Consider the following 16,879-nt stretch of genomic DNA (forward strand, 5'->3'; position numbering starts at 1 on the left):
ATAAACATGGGCATGCATATATAAATATATATATATATATATATAGAGAGAGAGAGAGAGAGAGAGAGGGAGAGAGAGAGAGACAGACAGAGATGGAGACACAGAGAAACAGAGAGAGAGAGAGAGAGAGAGAGAGAGAGAGAGAGAGAGAGAGAGAGAAAGAGAGAGAAGAAAAGGGAAAGGGAGAAAGGGAAAGGGAGAGGGGGAGAGAGAGACTCACCTCACAGTATCATAAACAATTTCTATCAATGATAGCTTCTCAATATCATCAACTCCGTACCAACATGATAACATCTTAGATCTCACCATTACTACAGCAATACCTCCATGTTGGGAGGAAACAGGGATGTAAATTAATGATTTAATTTGTTTGAGGAGCTCCTAGTATGAAAACTGCCTTTTAAATTCAAACTCATTGTGCACCTGTAGGAAGCATTGCCTAGGAAAATGAACAACTAATCAATTTAAGAATGTGTCATAAGCAGAACTTGAATCTGGGTTTCAGTGATCCCAGGACTAGTCTGCTATGCACTGTGTCGTATTTCCTCTTATCTCTAAAATTATTAGCTCTTAATTTCTACTCTGTGATCACAACTTACTCTCTTTTCACCTAATTTACGATAAATCTACTCTGTCCTCACTAATTTCCTGTACCAGTGCTTACTTTAAGAAGTACACTGATAAGCTAGAGAGCATCTTTGGAAGGGCAACAGCACGGGTGGTTAAGTACCTTGAGTCTGTAAATATATGAGGATCAGTTAGAAGGAATTTAGAATGTTCAGTTTAGGTTAGGGGAGGTGCCAAGGGACAGAAGAGAGGGCTGGGGAAACAGCCCTGGAGAGGGTGAGCCTAGGGCTCTGCTCCCTTGCTTGCAGATTGAGCAATTTGGGAGCGGGAGGAGCTGAGCCTAGCTAAACAGAGGAGACCAGGCGCCGGAGGCTGGGCTCACAGAGATGGCAGGCAGCGAGCCGCGCCCCTCCCGCCCCCTGCCAGTGTCCCTGTTCCTGCCTTCGGAACTGCATCAGACCGAACAGGACAGCTGGGGCCCAAGTACAGTAGGATTTTGGGGATCGCGAAACTAACCGAGATTGCGGTTTGGTGTGACTGTGCCTTAATGTCCCAGAAGAAGTTATAAAGCAGCTGCCCTCCGATGTGACAGCTCTCTTCCTCCCGCCTCTCCCCAAGCCTCCGAGGTAGGGAAGACACTTCTGAATTCCCTATGGGGCTGACAGCAGAGCTGGGCCTCCCCTGCCCATTTTCATCACTACTGAGATTATGGTAGCTGTGAGCTACGGTCCAGGCGCGGGACTCACCTCACTGACCCAACTCTGCAGCCACTAGCTGCAGCCCCAGACCGCGCTGTCTTCCAGGGGACCAGGAGCTGGGGAGTGACTATGAAGCTTGGACTGTTGGTGGTGGTCCTCACTCTGAGCTGGATGCATCTTGCTGGTAATAGCCAAGGGTTGAAGGAGAAGAAGTAGAGACTGTTTAGCACAGAGCAAAGACAGTCCTGCTCCAAGGGCTGTGAGCTGTGCTCAGAGGTCAATGTTGCCTTAAGTGCTCCCCTAAATTCTTCATCCTGCTGGAGAGGAAAGACATCTGGTAGGTTGGAATCTGCCTGCCATTCTGCCCACCTGGATACTATGATACCCGCAACCCTGAAATGAACAACTGTATCAAATGCAAGATTGATAATTATGAGGCCTGCTCCAGCTACAATTTTTGCACAAAATGTAAGGAGAGCTTATACCTGCACAAGGACCACTGTTACCTAGCCTGTCCTGAGGGCTCCTCAGTGGCCAACCATGGAATGCAGCAGTCCTATAAAACGTGAAATGAGTGAGTGGTCCCCATGGGGGCCATGCTTCAAGAAGAAGAAGCTCTGTGGTTTCCGGAGGAGTTCAGAAGAGTGGAAACATCTTGTACTACAGGCTCCCTCTGGGGACCTTTCAGTCTGTCCCAGCACTAAGGAAACCAGGAGATATACAGTGCAGAAGATTTTGTGTCCTGATGGAAAGAAGAGATAGAAGGATGGGCAGGGCCAATGGGAGAATGCCAATGGAAAGCTAAGCAGGAAAGAAAGCAAGGAAGCCCGAATGGGCTCTCCTCTAAGGCAGAAGGGACAGCAGCAACAGCAGCAGCAGCAGCAGCAGTCTCTACCACAGCATTGAGGGACTGAAGGTCCCATCACACATCCTTCCTAGGGATGATTCTAGGCCTTGGACCCTGGAAACAAGAAGCCAAAGCTGCTATATTTATGAGAGCTTTACTGAACTGGAGTACTGCTGCAATACACACTCATACACATTTACATATCCATGCACACGAGGCATGTACATGTATGCAAACATGGATACATAAAAACACACCTATAAAAAGGCAGACGTACCCACACATAGCATGTACATAAAAACATAACTCAGATATACACACATGTACATACCACCATCCACCTAGAAAAGGCAGACATGAATTAACAAACCCATTCTCATTTGGACCATGTATTTGCAGATATATCTTACAGACATGCACATATGTATACTCATGTATACTCATAAAAAGGAATGCATATGCAGATGTGTACACATGGCTGCATACAACTATAAAAGACAAGCTGGCGTCCATGTGTCTATACTGGACAGACACACATTCATATACCTCTCCATATGTGTTAGGCACACATATGAACAGACATTCAGACAGACATATAGACATGTACATGTATCCACATGCCTCAGACCTACATGTGTACCCACATACATACTGCCAGACTGTGGAGCACAAGCTTCTAAAAGCAGGAGAAGGGAAAGCTTCCAGAGCCACTGCAGTCCCTAGGACTTGACTACATGCAGAGGTGAGGAGGGCACAGAGGGAGGCCCCCTCCACTCCAGGCAGAAGCTGAGCAGAGAACATTCATTTGAGAAGTTTCTTCGAAAGTGATTTTTTTTGGAGAACTTTTCCCAGCAGTGACCTGTCAGCCACCCTAAAGTGTTCGGGCAGTAATGTTGGCTGAAAAGACAGACAGGGCTGGGCTTGACTGTATGGTAGAAGCCAAGACTCCCTAGAGGCTAGCCCAGGAAAGGCTCACCTTTTCCCTCCCCTGTCCCATGTTTCTGGATGTAAGACTTTCTCTTGGAAGAATTTATGTTAAATGTCCAAGGTATTATGTCAGGGGAGACCAGACCCTGAAAACTGCTTAAAATTTTATTTCAAATTAAAAAATGAAAACTACCCAAAAAAATGTTCAGCTTAGAGAAGGGAAACACTTGGGGAAGTCTTCAAGTGTAAGGTTAGTGTGTTTCTCATGCCAAGTATGTTTTTCCACTGAGTTTGTCTAAAAGTGGTCCACAATGAGGCATGAAGAGACATCTTTAGAGCCTTCTCAATCCACTCTTCTCCAAGGGAGACTGATTTTTTTTTTCAGGAAGAAAGCGGGAGATTGGAGCCATGAATCTTACCACTCTTCTTTCCATGGAGAATTATATTTATCTGATAATGGGTTTGAAATTTATCTTTCTGCTCCCTGAAATATTGCTAGCCTAAGAGAATATGTTATAGATTCAAATTCTAGTTACCCCCCCAAAAATCCCACATAATGAACAACAAACTCATCATTTGTCTAAGTAGATAGCAAACAAAAATCAGAAAAGTAACGTGCATTATATTATACCAGACAATACACAGAGTGAATGAGCTCTCCAATTTACACCTAATGTTCTCTCTTATGTCACCTTCTTCATGGAGTATATCTCTCCTTCCAAGGACTTTTCCCAGAAGAAATCTTAGAATGATGCATCCTCTTTCATAGTCAGAAGCCCAGAATCTCTTCTCTTGAGAAGTCTCAGCAGCCCCACTCTTCATTCCAGCATGGAGCATCTTTTCACCAATGAGGAGAGTTTTATGTGAATACCAGACTTGAGCCATTGGTTGTCTCTCTTGTGGAGGAGGGATCACACTTATTCATTTTGATCCTAAAGTGCAAAGTCAGGGGAAAAAAAGGGTGGAAAGTGCAAAGAGATAAATTTGGGCTTAATGTCAGGGGAAAAAAAGAACTAACAATTTGAGCTACACACAGGTAGAATGTGTTGCCCCAAAAGTAATGAATCTTCTCACCCCTACCTTCTAGATCTACTGAGTCTTGTTAACCACTTCTCAATTATTTTAGAATAGAGATTCATTTCATGTATGAATTTGATTAGATGTTTCTTGAGTTCCTTTCCATCTCTCAGATTCTGTTTTTGACCCATTCCTATTTTTCTAGTTTCTTTCCTGCTCAGATTTCACTTGCCTTCTGCTCCAAAGAAGTCACATTTCAAGCATATCTGTCCTGCACATGTCCTGTATTTATGCTTTCAAGCTTGAAATTATTCAGCTCCATCATTGAAAAGACAATGCTTCAGAAATTAGGGCCCTTTGCAAAGAAGATTTTTCAAGGGCTGTTAGAAGAATTGCTATCGTAACTTCAAGTTGACTATTGGAAATGAAACTCTTAGTATTCTGTCAAGATCTCAATTTGGGAGTTAAAATTTCATTAGTCATAATCATAGTTGAAGACAAAATAATTTTCCACCTGTAATATTGATTGTTTTTACTGTAAGTAAGGTATGCCTAAAGTCAGAGGTATTTATCGATTTAATTTTAAAGAATTAGTAAAAAGCTAATCTAACTTGTTAAATTAACTGACCAGTGAAACTTACTAGTTTACATATCCAACTTCCACCCAATTTAGTTAAAAGGCTCAGTTTGGTAGTGACACATAGACCTAGGTTAAACCAAGTTTCAATGATTGAACATCCATGAATATTGGGAGAAAAAGTGAAATTGTTACCTTGATTCCTTATTAATCTAATTACTCTAATGAAATATGATAGAAAGCAAAGAACTGTTCCATAATTTGCTTCTTCAAACCTATCACCTAAGGGGGTTAATTCATCTGTGTCTGTGCCAGAAAGAATACTGTCTTGAATTAGCTTCTTTGCAAATGTTAATATGTCCATAGGGTGCATATCAAATGCTTATTAAATTACAAAAATGCATATGCCATCATCATTTCCTTTTACGAAATGGCTTAACATCATTATTTTAATTTTACTAGTGATTTTTTTTCTTTTAAAATCCACGTATTATTGACAGACCTTTTCATCATTTCCAATTATCCTTTTTTTCTATCATATCTTTTATCCAACATTTTTATAACTTTGAAGGGTTTCATTCAGTACAATATTGTCCCTACTATGTAGCATCTTACAATTTTTCTTGTCCAAATGGTTCTTTTTTTTTTGATTAATAGCTCCATGTTCATGCTTCATGTCACTGTACTTTCTGTTCATTTTCTGGCTGTTATACTTTATCTGCCTAATCTAACATTAAAATTATTTTTACTTTTTGATCAGTTTAAGTGTAGTTGATAGTGGAAGATATTGCTTAGAATTACAACAATTTCCTGTTGCAGTAGCCAGCTTGAAGCATTTGGGGCTCATTAAAGAATCTTTTTCAATTTATTTACCTTAACATTACTTCATTTTTAAAGTCTCTCTAACTGTTCATTTTCTTGTATCAGCCTTCTTGAATATCAATACAATATTCCTAAAATATATGTCACCATATCACTTTGTTCATGCAGAACCTTTAGAGATTGCCTATTGCATCTAATATAAAATATACATTCCTTGGCTGGGCACTTAAGGTTCTTCACAGTCTAGCTCTGACTTACCTTTCCAGATTCATGTTCGATTACTCTCTGTTATTCACACCATTCCAGTTAAACTGGATAACTTCTGTCTCCCCAGACTTGGCATTCCATGTCCTGCACTCTATAACTTTGTATCAGAAGTACTCTCTCCTCATCTATAGTCCCAGAAATTCTTAGCTTCCTTCAGTACTCAATTCAGGAACTTAGACTTGCATGAAGTCTTTCCTGATCTCCTCAATTGTTTTTTTTTTCCCTTTCACACAAATATGTGTTTGTCCTCTCCACTTCTGTTTTCTTCAGAACTCAGCTCAAATCTGAACTTCTGCAGGAGGTCTTTCCTAGAAGTTGTACTGAATCTTCCCTGTAATAAACACATTACCAGAACCTCTCTCATTCTTTTTCCAGAAGCCTCTCATCATTGCTGCCCCATACTAATACCATATTCTTATTCCTTTCTAGTTCTCCTTCCCCAATACCTCCTTCCATTATTGTCTTTAACCTATAACTGCTTCTCAAAACTTCATCTCCCCAGATCTACAGAATCTATACCCCTAGTACTGCCCCAAGTTAATCCACTCATGTCTGGAGTTACCACCCTAGAACTGAGACCAGATAATAGGTGACCGCATGAACATGAACTAACACATTTAACATACCCTATACACTGCTGGTACTATACACGAGAGCATGCTTTACTTTGATAGCCCATTTAGCTCTCTAACTGCCCCCCAGGTTATCCTACTCTCTTCTTTCTACACACATATTCTTTGTCCCATCCTTTGCTCTCTTTTCCACTTCTTGCTCTGAAAACAGTAATCAGAACAATGTTACCATTACTTAATGAAAAGACTTATCAGCTGACTACCTTATACATCAGTTTATCATTTCTGTAACTGCCCAGATGTATACTTTTTGTATTATATTCACTTCCCTGGTCTTTTCCTATGTAAGATCCTTGATGTCAGGTTTTCTCTTCTCCCTATTTTCTCTCTTTCCTTCCCTTCACATCTTTCCCTTTGTCTCCCTTTTTCTCTCCCCCTCTTTCTCCCTCACTTTTCCTCTTTCTCCCATTCCTTCTACCTCTCTTTCTTTCTCTCCCTCTTTCCTTCTCTCTCCTTCTGATTCTGGCATTAACTGGAATGGATGAAGCCTGTGGCGATTCATACCATGTTGAACATTCTCATTATATGTCTTCAGGTTTGACTCAGCAGTAACTTGAGATTGTTTGCTAAGCATGAAGGGGATTGCCTGTATATAAAACTGTTAGCCTGTAGTCACAAATTCCAAACTGACCTGTGTCTCTAATGCTACAGTGGCTATCCTTATGAAACAATGGTTTCTGAGAATGCTTAGGTAAAGGATGATTGAGGTATGAAGTGGTCCTTCCTCTGATACCCATCATATCACTACTAAAGGTGAAATTCTCTACCTAGCACAATGGCTCAGATTCTAAAGAAAGCAAATAGTACTTTTTGCTTGTTATCCATCCACTTAAAGGGATGAAGGTATATTCCAGTACCAGCTAAATGGGTTTTTCTAGCTTATTGTTTGAATATGGTATATGTACCCATTCTGGATCATAAAATGGTGGCAGAGAAGTATGTGGGATGGGAATGAGTGATTCAGTGATCTCTAGATACCAGCCTGTATTCCTTCCTTACATATGGAAATCCACATCCCCTCTCTATGCCTTTGAATTGGTTGACCCCATTCCTGGGATGTTCTGCCTCTTCACCTCTACCTCTTGAGACATCCCTAGTTTCTTTCAAAACTCGGCTTAAATAGCACTTCCTGCAGGATTTCTCCCCATTCTTCTCAGTCACTTGAATCCTGTCCCTTAAGCTTATCTTCCTTCCACTGTATATGTAGTTTACAAATACCTACTGATTCACATGTTGTTTCTCCCCCTATATGTAAGCTCCTTGAGAGAAAGCACTGCTTTTTATACTTTTGCTTTTCTTTATATCCCCAACACTTGGACTAATGCCTGGTAACTAATAGGCACCTAATAAATGCTTATTGATTGAATGATTGACTAATTTCCAGCTCCAAATTCTACACAGTGTAGTTGAAAGAAAACTAAATCTGAAGTCAAGGGATTTGGGTTCAAATTCCATCAATGCCCTTTACTATCTTTTTGACCTTTCTGAGTCTCTCTTAACTTATCTATAAGAACTGAGGGGTTGAAACTTCAAGATAAATTTTAGCTGTAAAAATCTATAATTTTTGATGTTCCCCCTCTTCATCCACAAATTATATAACCATCATCATCATTTCTACCCCATAAAATTTCCTGAACTTAATCTTGGTTTCCAAGAAAATAATTTAGTTGCTTCCATTTTAACTGGAACATCAGCAGCCTTTCATGGATATAGTGAACTGCTTTTCCATTGCATATGCTACTTCATCTTTTCTTCTGCATTGTAGATGTCCTCAGCCCTTTAAACGTTACTAACATGCCAAGTACCTACTCTGGCTCTTGACCATCATCCACTTTATTTCTTCCTGCTTTCAGATGGAAAAGCACTCTGAGGGGAAGATTCAAATTGCGCAGCCTTTGTTCATTAGAAATTAATGTTTATAACCTTCAGCTTGTCTGTTACTACTTCCTTTTATCCTTCCCTTGAGTATTCTCTGGCATAATCTTCCAAACAGCTAGCTATTCTAGATCTGCTTCACCCTCATCAAATTTCAGGCCCTTCTCTCTACCCTCTATCTCTGTAGATAATCTGTTTATTTATTTATATTTTATCAATCAGTCACTGAGCAAGAAATTGTTAAACATATAGTATGTCCCCAGGACTGAGATAACTACTGTAGAGGATAGAAAAGATGGCTCAATTGCATCTTAAGCTAATGTATAGGGTTGGCTATTGTTTGTCAGATGACCTATAAATAGCTTATCCTAGCATTTAAGTTTTTCTCATTCTTCTTCTAACCTAGTTTTCTTTTTTCTTAAGTTTTAATTTTTATTTATATTTCCACACTATCTCCCTCTCTTTGCCCTGTCCTTTATCCACTGAAAAGGCAAGCTGTTTTATATATACTTATACATGTATGTATATATGTGTATATATATATACATATATATGAAGTCATGCGAAGCATATCTACACATTGGCTGTGAAAAAGAAGCAAATGTAATAAAGAAACCAAGCCAAATACATTCATACTTGTGTGTATGTGTATTTTTGTAGTGCTTAAAATGTGCTAAGCACTAATAATACAGGACACAGTGAAATAGCCCCTATCTTCAAAGAGCTTACATTTGAATGGGAGGAAGACAATGGGTACAATTAATTCATAAGTTAATATTCAGTCCCCCAAAGCACTGATGTGCAAAACTGTGCAATAAAAACCACAGAACTTATAGAGAAAATCATTTTAGGGCCACCATTTTAAAAAATGTCATCAGTGATATGTTAAAAAATAGAATTTAATAAAATGGTAATACAGTTTCATACATGTCAAATGGTTGAGATATAGAGAAAAAAAACTACTATGAATAATGATTACATATGTGGGCTTAGGCTACTTCTAGACACAGGCTACACAAGCAAGTTGGAGAAGCTGAAATTCCTGGATGGAGATGGGGAAGGATGTGGGATAAGGGTAGGGGTGGATGTTCAGACCAAGCCCATTCATAGCTCCTATTGTTTCAGAAAATATGCAATAAATATACCATTTTACCTTCACAAAGACTTTATGTTTGCATCAGGAGGGTTGGAGCTCAAGAGTTATTGTGAATCAATGCAGTTTTCTGTGTTTTCTCAGCTTCTCAAGGAAGAAAATATGCAGAAGCAAATTTGAAATTCTAGTTATCTTGAAATGTTCCCTAATATATTATTTGAGTTGGAACAAATTCACATTTTCAAAATATATGTCATAGAAACACTACTTTCACGTTACTGACAGACATCTCAAAATGAATGGTCTACATATGTTATTCACATTTATTCACTACATTTTCCAAGTTCATTCCTCTAATGCTGTTGTTGGTGGTGGTCAGTTGTTCAGTTGTGTAGGACTCTTTATGACCCCATGGCTGATAGCATACCAATACTGTCCATGAGGTTTTCTTGGCAAAGATATTGAAGTGGTTTGCTATTTCCTTCTCCAGTGGATTAAGGCAAACAGAGGTTAAGTAACTTGCTCAGGGTCACACAACCAGAAAAAATCTAAGGTCAGATTTGAACTAAGGTCTTTCTAACTCCAGACCTAGTATTCTATTGACTTAGCCACTTAGTAGCCTCCTTCCTTAGCATCTAGCTCTTTCCTTATCTCTTATAAAACTTTTTTTTTCTCCAAGATCCCCAGTGACTTCTTTCTAACAATATCCTAGGATCTTTTCCCAGACCTCAATTTCTTTGATTTTTTCCAACAGTATTTGATACCTTTGATTATGACCTTCACTTCAATTGACTTTCATGCAAATAAACTTTCCTTTGAATAGTTGCCTGAAGTCTTGTAACTTTTCACATTCTCCTTTGGGAAGACAGTCCCAACCTGGTCAGTCTCTATCTAGTTTGCCTGAGGAGAAACACTATAAGTCAGCCCCAAGGTTAGAAATAGGAAGAAAGTTCCTAGCCCTCTTTTTCACTCCTCTGTGAGCTATGTTCCTTGCTATGCCTGCTCCTAAATCTAGCCTTGGGATTTGCTCACAATGATTTCTTAAAAGGCATATAGCACATTTCTTGGCTGATGGAATTCTGCTGCATTTCAGTAATGGATCTAGTTGACTCTCTATAGAATGAATATACCAGTTTATAAACCACTTTGGAATGAAAGCCTTGCTGTAAATATGAGATTGCTATCAACTCCATCCTTGTCTGGGCACCATGGTATAGTACAAATAGACGTGGTTGACCCTGGTAATAAATGACAAGTTTTTAAGGCAATACACCATCTAAAATCCCCGACTGTAGAAATATGTTTCCTTCCTGACATTTAAACACAAACTAATAAAATTATTTGTGCTCTCTTGAGAGGATTTTTTTGCCCTGAATAATTTATTTATATGTGTTCTTTATTATGCACTGGGAATAGAGTTAGAAGCAATATGAATTATGATGATTGGTGATCACATTTCAGTAACAGCCTCTCTCTCACAGACCCCAAAACTTCAAGTGCACGCATTAAGTTGTGTTTGCATCATAGTTGATAGGAATCTGTTTTTTTACCTTATACATAATTTGTATTCCTGCAATTAGCAAGCTCATGACCTCAAATAAATTATAATTTTTAATATGTTTCCCAGTTTTCAAAGAGAAATTATTAAATCAATAAATAGCTTTGACTCATGCAAAAACAACCATGATGGGAGGACATTTTGTCAAAGAATTATGTGAAATGAAGAAGATGGATTGGATACATGGTCAAAGTGAAAGGTGGATAGCAAGAGTATTCTCTTGTTAGTATCATGATTTGGGGATAAAAGAAGGAAGTCCTTCCACATCCTGAGTTAGATTTCTGTAGCAAACTTGTGCAGACATGGACACATATTACAAATGAGGGGAAGACATAGATGAGTAATGGTCTTCATCATTAAAGAAAAGTCGCTAATTCATGACATTACAGATGTGTTATGCAAATGATAACTAAATAAATACATATTGTTGATGATTATACAAAGATTATGTCTTGTATGATTTTAGTGCTGGCATTGTGACTTATTTTTGCTGTATTCTCCTCAAAACCACATAGACAAATATTCTATTCCATTAGCTGAACAAAAAGTGGTAGAAAACAAGAAGAAACCTTGTATTTAAAATGAAACAGCAGAAGAAAAACTGCCTTTAAAGTGGGACAATCTGTTGTACCAAACAATTTGGATGTTGTTGAAGGGAAAAAAATTATGTTTTTTTTCCAGAAGTTTAGAAATAATAGCCAATGGTAAGTACAGGTTATTTACATTATGGATTAATTTTTGCATGTGTGAAATGCACACAAAGAACAAAATACTTCTGGGGGAAAGAGGGGGAAAAGAAACATTTGAAAGTAGTATCTTAATTAATGTAGACATTCATTATTATTCCCCTTTTATAAATATAGAAGTATCGTTCACTCTGGTCCAACTTCATTGTCCAATCTTAATGTGGAAGTGATCTTGGATTTTCAAGCTCTAGACCAGGTTTTCTGGGAAACACAATTGCTGGTAACTCATATAGCCCAGATCATAAAGGATATCTTTATTGACCAGGTACAAATCTACCTAAATTTGGAGTCAGCCATCACTGGAGTAGGTATAAGACAATGATTTTCTCAGCCACAGAAATGGTTGCAGACTCTTTGCCAACCTATAGAAGGATGAAAATTTGCATCAATAAAGATAACCCCTCCCCCTACTGATGAAATGATATGTCCTTAAAGTAATCATGAATACAGTAATACAGAGAGACTGAAAATACTATGGCTACAGTTAAGTACCTTGTTGATTTACAATGTAACAGAATTCACAGTTATGCCTTTGTCTTTAAGTAGGAACAAGAAACAGGGCTAGTGCTGGAGCAGACAATCATTAAGTAGGTGGGAAGCAGGCAAGCTTTTGCCTACTGAGCCTATACCTATTCCATGTATCTATATCATTCAATAGGCAATTATTAAATTGCTCCTGTATGAAAAACACTATGCCAGATGTCAGATTGAGATGGATACATGGTTCTAGAAGCTATGAAACTTGTAATTCAGACTGCAGGGTTATACTACACAAATGAATACAGATCACAAATATTTATTAACTATAAAAATAGTGTGTATTTGTATATATTACACAAATATCATATGCCATATATATAATGTGTGTATACATACATATATGTGTATATATGTATAGATGCATATGTCTATATATAGATATGCATATACACACATGTACTGTTTAGCATCTAGAGGAAGAGACAGAAATAGAAAGTGTAAGTAGAAGGTAAAGAAAGAGAGGAGAGGAAAGGAAAGGTGAAAAGAATAGAGGAGAAAAACAGAGGGGAAAGAAAGGGAGGGAAAGGGAAAGAAAGGGAGAGAAGAGGAAAGAAAAGAAGGGGAAGGGAGGTAGCTGTGGCATTGTACGTAGAGAGACATCCTCAGTGTCTGGGAGAGCTAAGTCAAATTCTTACCTCTGACTCATGCTCTGGAAAAGTTACTTAACTTCTCCATGTCTCAAGTAGCTCCCAGGGTCTAAGTTTCTGAAAAGCGCATAGAGGATAGAAGGTTCAAGCTCTGCTACTGAAATGTGCTGTCAACATATGTGCCTTTATATCATCATGCTAAAGGAAACTTGCCAAGCCTTTTAGTTACAGATGTGTTAGAAATCTTTGGTAGAAAGAGTTTCTATGCTAGAAGCTTTACACAGCTATGAACTCCCAAAGCACATTCTATCCCTCCATCCAATGAAACTTTTATAATTAGAATAGGATAAGAGATTGGAAAAAGTATAGGTCATTGATGTCTAGAGGTGTTAATTATAACTTCAGGAAGAAAGTGGCTTTTAAGTTAAAGGATTTCCAAAAGGCTGAGGATGCACAATTGCCCCAACAGGCTTTTGTTTGTTTTTAGTTTTGTTTATCAGTCTTGCAGGGATAAGTTTGAATAAGTAGAGAACATCCGGGATTTGGAGGGACTTGAATTCCAGGATAAGAAGTTTGAATGGATTTATTTTAGTAGGAGATAGAAAACTACTGAAGAGATTTGATCAAAGGAGAGCTATGATCAGTTTTGGATAGGGAAAATTAATTTGGCAGCCCTGTAAAGGAAAAGAGTTTGGGGAAAGTGGAGGTGGTGAAACAAATTAGCAAGGTGTTATAATACCTTGGTTGAGTGGACTCATAGTCTGCCAACTCTTGCCCTTATACTAGGATATGATTGTTTATGTCTCCTTAAAAACTCTGACTTCTTAACTCTTTCATCTACTTAACTCCTAAGATTCATTGCTCCATTTCACCTCAGTCACACATGGGTATAGCCATACCCTTAATCTTGTCATCATCCACAAATATTCCACTTCAACAATTAAGAAAAGGGTGGAGCCAAGTTGGTGGCATGAAAACACAGACTCTCTTGAGCTCTCACCCAAATCCCTACAAACACTTGTAAAAAATGACTAAACAAATTATAGTGCTACAGAAACCACAAAACGACAGAATGAAACAAGTCTCTTGGCCAAGACAGTCTGAATGGTCATTGGGAAGGGTCTGTCGCATTGTGCTAAGAGTGTAGCACAGCCCAATGTGAGCCACTCCTGAAGAGACCATGTCAGACTAGACCTGATGGAGCAGGCCTCAGGGCCCTGAATTGTTGAGCTTTGGCAATTTCCAGACTTATCAACCCATAAACTCCAAAGACAACTGAGCAAGTCAGTGGGAAAACTGTTGGACCTGGATGAGAGAAGTGCATGGTCTGGCCCCAGTTCCAGTGACGCTTCTGCAACTCTAAGCGCACCAATGGTGGGAGGAATCAGGCAGCTGATCAGAGCGAGAATTAAGGGATCTCTTTGTTGGTGCTGTGGCATGGCTGTCTTGCTTTGCTCTGCTTGGATGTGGATCACAGCCTTGGTCAGCAGTCCTGGGGGAGGAGGAACACTGGGGTGGCAGAGCTTGTAGTGGACATGGATGTGAAGTACTCCTGGTAGGTACATGGCAGAAAAGAGTGTTTTAGATCACTCACAGACCAGAGCACAGGCTAGGAGAGGAGTATAGTACCACTTCAGAATACAAGTACTTCTGAAAACAGCAGCACAAAACCCCTGAAGCTTGGGGCATAGCACTCTCCAATCTGAAAGCAGTCATACCCTTACAAATAGCTCAAAAGTCAAGTAACTGCCTGGGGGAATGAGCAGGCAGAGTAAAAGCACTCAGACTATAGAATCTTTCTTTGGTGACAAAGAAGATCAAAACATACAGCCAGAAGAAGTCAGCAAAGTCGAAGATCCTACATCAAAAGCCTCCAAGAAAAATTTGAGTTGGTCTCAGGTCATGGAAGAGTTCAGAAAGGATTTGGAAAATGAAGTAAGAGAAGTTGAGGAAAAATTGGGAAGAGATATGAGAGTGATGAAAGAAAATCAAGAAAAACCAGTCAACAACTGGCTAAAGAAGACCAAAGAAAAGTACTGAAGAGAATAACATCTTAAAAAATAGACTAACTCAAAAAGCAAAAGAGCTCCAAAAAGCCAATCAGGAGAAGAATGCCTTAAAAGGCAGAATTAGTCAAATGGAAAAGGAGGTCCTAAAGACCACTGAAGAAAATACTGCTTTAAAAATTAGAATGGAGGAAGTGGAAGCTAATGACTTTATGAGAAATCAAGGTATTATAAAACAGAACCAAAAGAATGAAAAAAATGGAAGACAATGTGAAATATTTCATTGAGAAAACCACCAACCCAGAGAATAGATCCAGGAGAGATAATTTAAAAATTATTGGACTACTTGAAGGCCTTGATCAAAAGAAAAGAGCTTAGAAAACATCTTTCAAGAAATTATCAAGGAAAACTACCCTGATATTCTAGAACCAGAGGTAAAATAGAAATAGAAAGAATCCACTAATTGCCTCCCAAAAGAGATCCCAAAAAGAAAACTCCTAGGAATATTGTAGCCAAATTCCAGAGTTCCTAGGACAAGGAGAAAATATTGCAAGCAGCCAGAAAGAAACAATTTGAATATTGTGGAAACAGAGTCAGGATAACACAAGATCTAGTAGCTTCTACATTAAGGGATCAAACAGCTTGGAATATGATATTCTGGAGGTCAATGGAAATAAGATTAAAACCAAGAATCATCTACCCAGCAAAACTGAACATGATACTTCAGGGAAAAATATGGATTTTCAATGAAATAAAGGACTTTCAAGCATTCTTGATGAAAAAAACCAGAGCTGAATAGAAAAATTAACTTTAACATACAAGAATCAAGAGAAGCATGAAAAGGTAAACAGGAAAGAGAAATCATAGCAGACTTACTAAAGTTGAACTGTTTTGTTTACATTCCTACATGGAAAGATGACACATGTAACTCATGAGACCTTTCTCAGTATTAGGGTATTTGAAGGGAATATACATATACATATATAGATAGAGGGCATACGGTGAGTTGAAAACGAAAGGATGATATTTAAAATATAAAATTAAGAGATGAGAGAGGTACATATTGGGAGAAGGAGAAAGGGAGAGATAGGATGGGGTAAATTATCTCATGTAAAAGTGACAAGAAAAAGCTGTTGTAATGGAAGGGAAGAGGGGGTAGGTGAAAGGGAATGAGTGAATGTTGCTCTCATCAGATTTGGCCTAAGGAGGGAATAACATACACACTCAATTGGGCATCTTACCCTACAGGAAAGTAGGGAGAAAGGAATAAGGGGGGAGGTGATAGACCAGAGGGCATATTGGGGGAGGAGGTAGTCAAAAGCAAACACTTTTGAAAAGGAAAAAATCAAATTATGAGGGATAGGATAGGATGGAGGGAAATATAGTTAGTCTTTCACAACATAACTATTATGGAAGTGTTTATCATAATGATACATGTATAACCTATATTGAATTGCTTGCCTTCTCAAGGAGGGTGGGTGGGGAGGGAAGAAGGAAGAGAATTTGGAACTCAAAGTTCTAAAAACAAATGTTAAAATAATTGTTTTTACATGCAACTAGGAAATAAGACATATAGGCAATGGAGAATAGAAATCTATCTTGCCCTACCAGAAAGTAAGGGGAAAGAGGACAAGAGGAGAGAGGGGGGTGATAGAAGATAGGACAGACAGGGAAAAGGGGCAATCAGAATGTCACCTTGAGCTGAGGTGAAGGGTAGAGATGGGGAGAAAATTTGTATCTCAAAATCTTGTGGAAATGAATGTTGAAAACTAAAAATAAATTTAAAAAAATATAAAAAAGAAAAAAATAATTAAGAACTACTTTTCAATCCCTTTATTTGATCATAAATTCCTGTCATTTCAGTAATACTTATATCATATGAAAAAATGTTCTAAACCACTACTGATTAGAGGAATTCAAATTAAAACAAATCTGATGTACCACCTCACACTTACAAGATTGGCTAATATGACAGAAAAGGAAAACAATAAAAATTAGAGAGGATGTGGGAAAATTGGAACACTAATGCATTGTTGGTGCAGTTGTAAAGTGATCTAATCATTCTACAAAGCAATTTGGAACCATGGCCAAAGGGTTATCTAGCTATGCATACCCTTTGA

At 38.5% G+C, this 16,879-nt stretch overlaps 1 pseudogene; it reads left to right on the forward strand.

The window, feature by feature from the left end:
• Positions 1–1,394: 1,394 nt before the first annotated feature.
• Positions 1,395–2,204, forward strand: LOC118845474 (annotated as a pseudogene).
• The last annotated feature ends 14,675 nt before the right edge of the window (positions 2,205–16,879 follow it).

This window comes from Trichosurus vulpecula, chromosome 4 (genome assembly GCF_011100635.1).
Source record: "Trichosurus vulpecula isolate mTriVul1 chromosome 4, mTriVul1.pri, whole genome shotgun sequence".
Taxonomy (NCBI): domain Eukaryota; kingdom Metazoa; phylum Chordata; class Mammalia; order Diprotodontia; family Phalangeridae; genus Trichosurus; species Trichosurus vulpecula.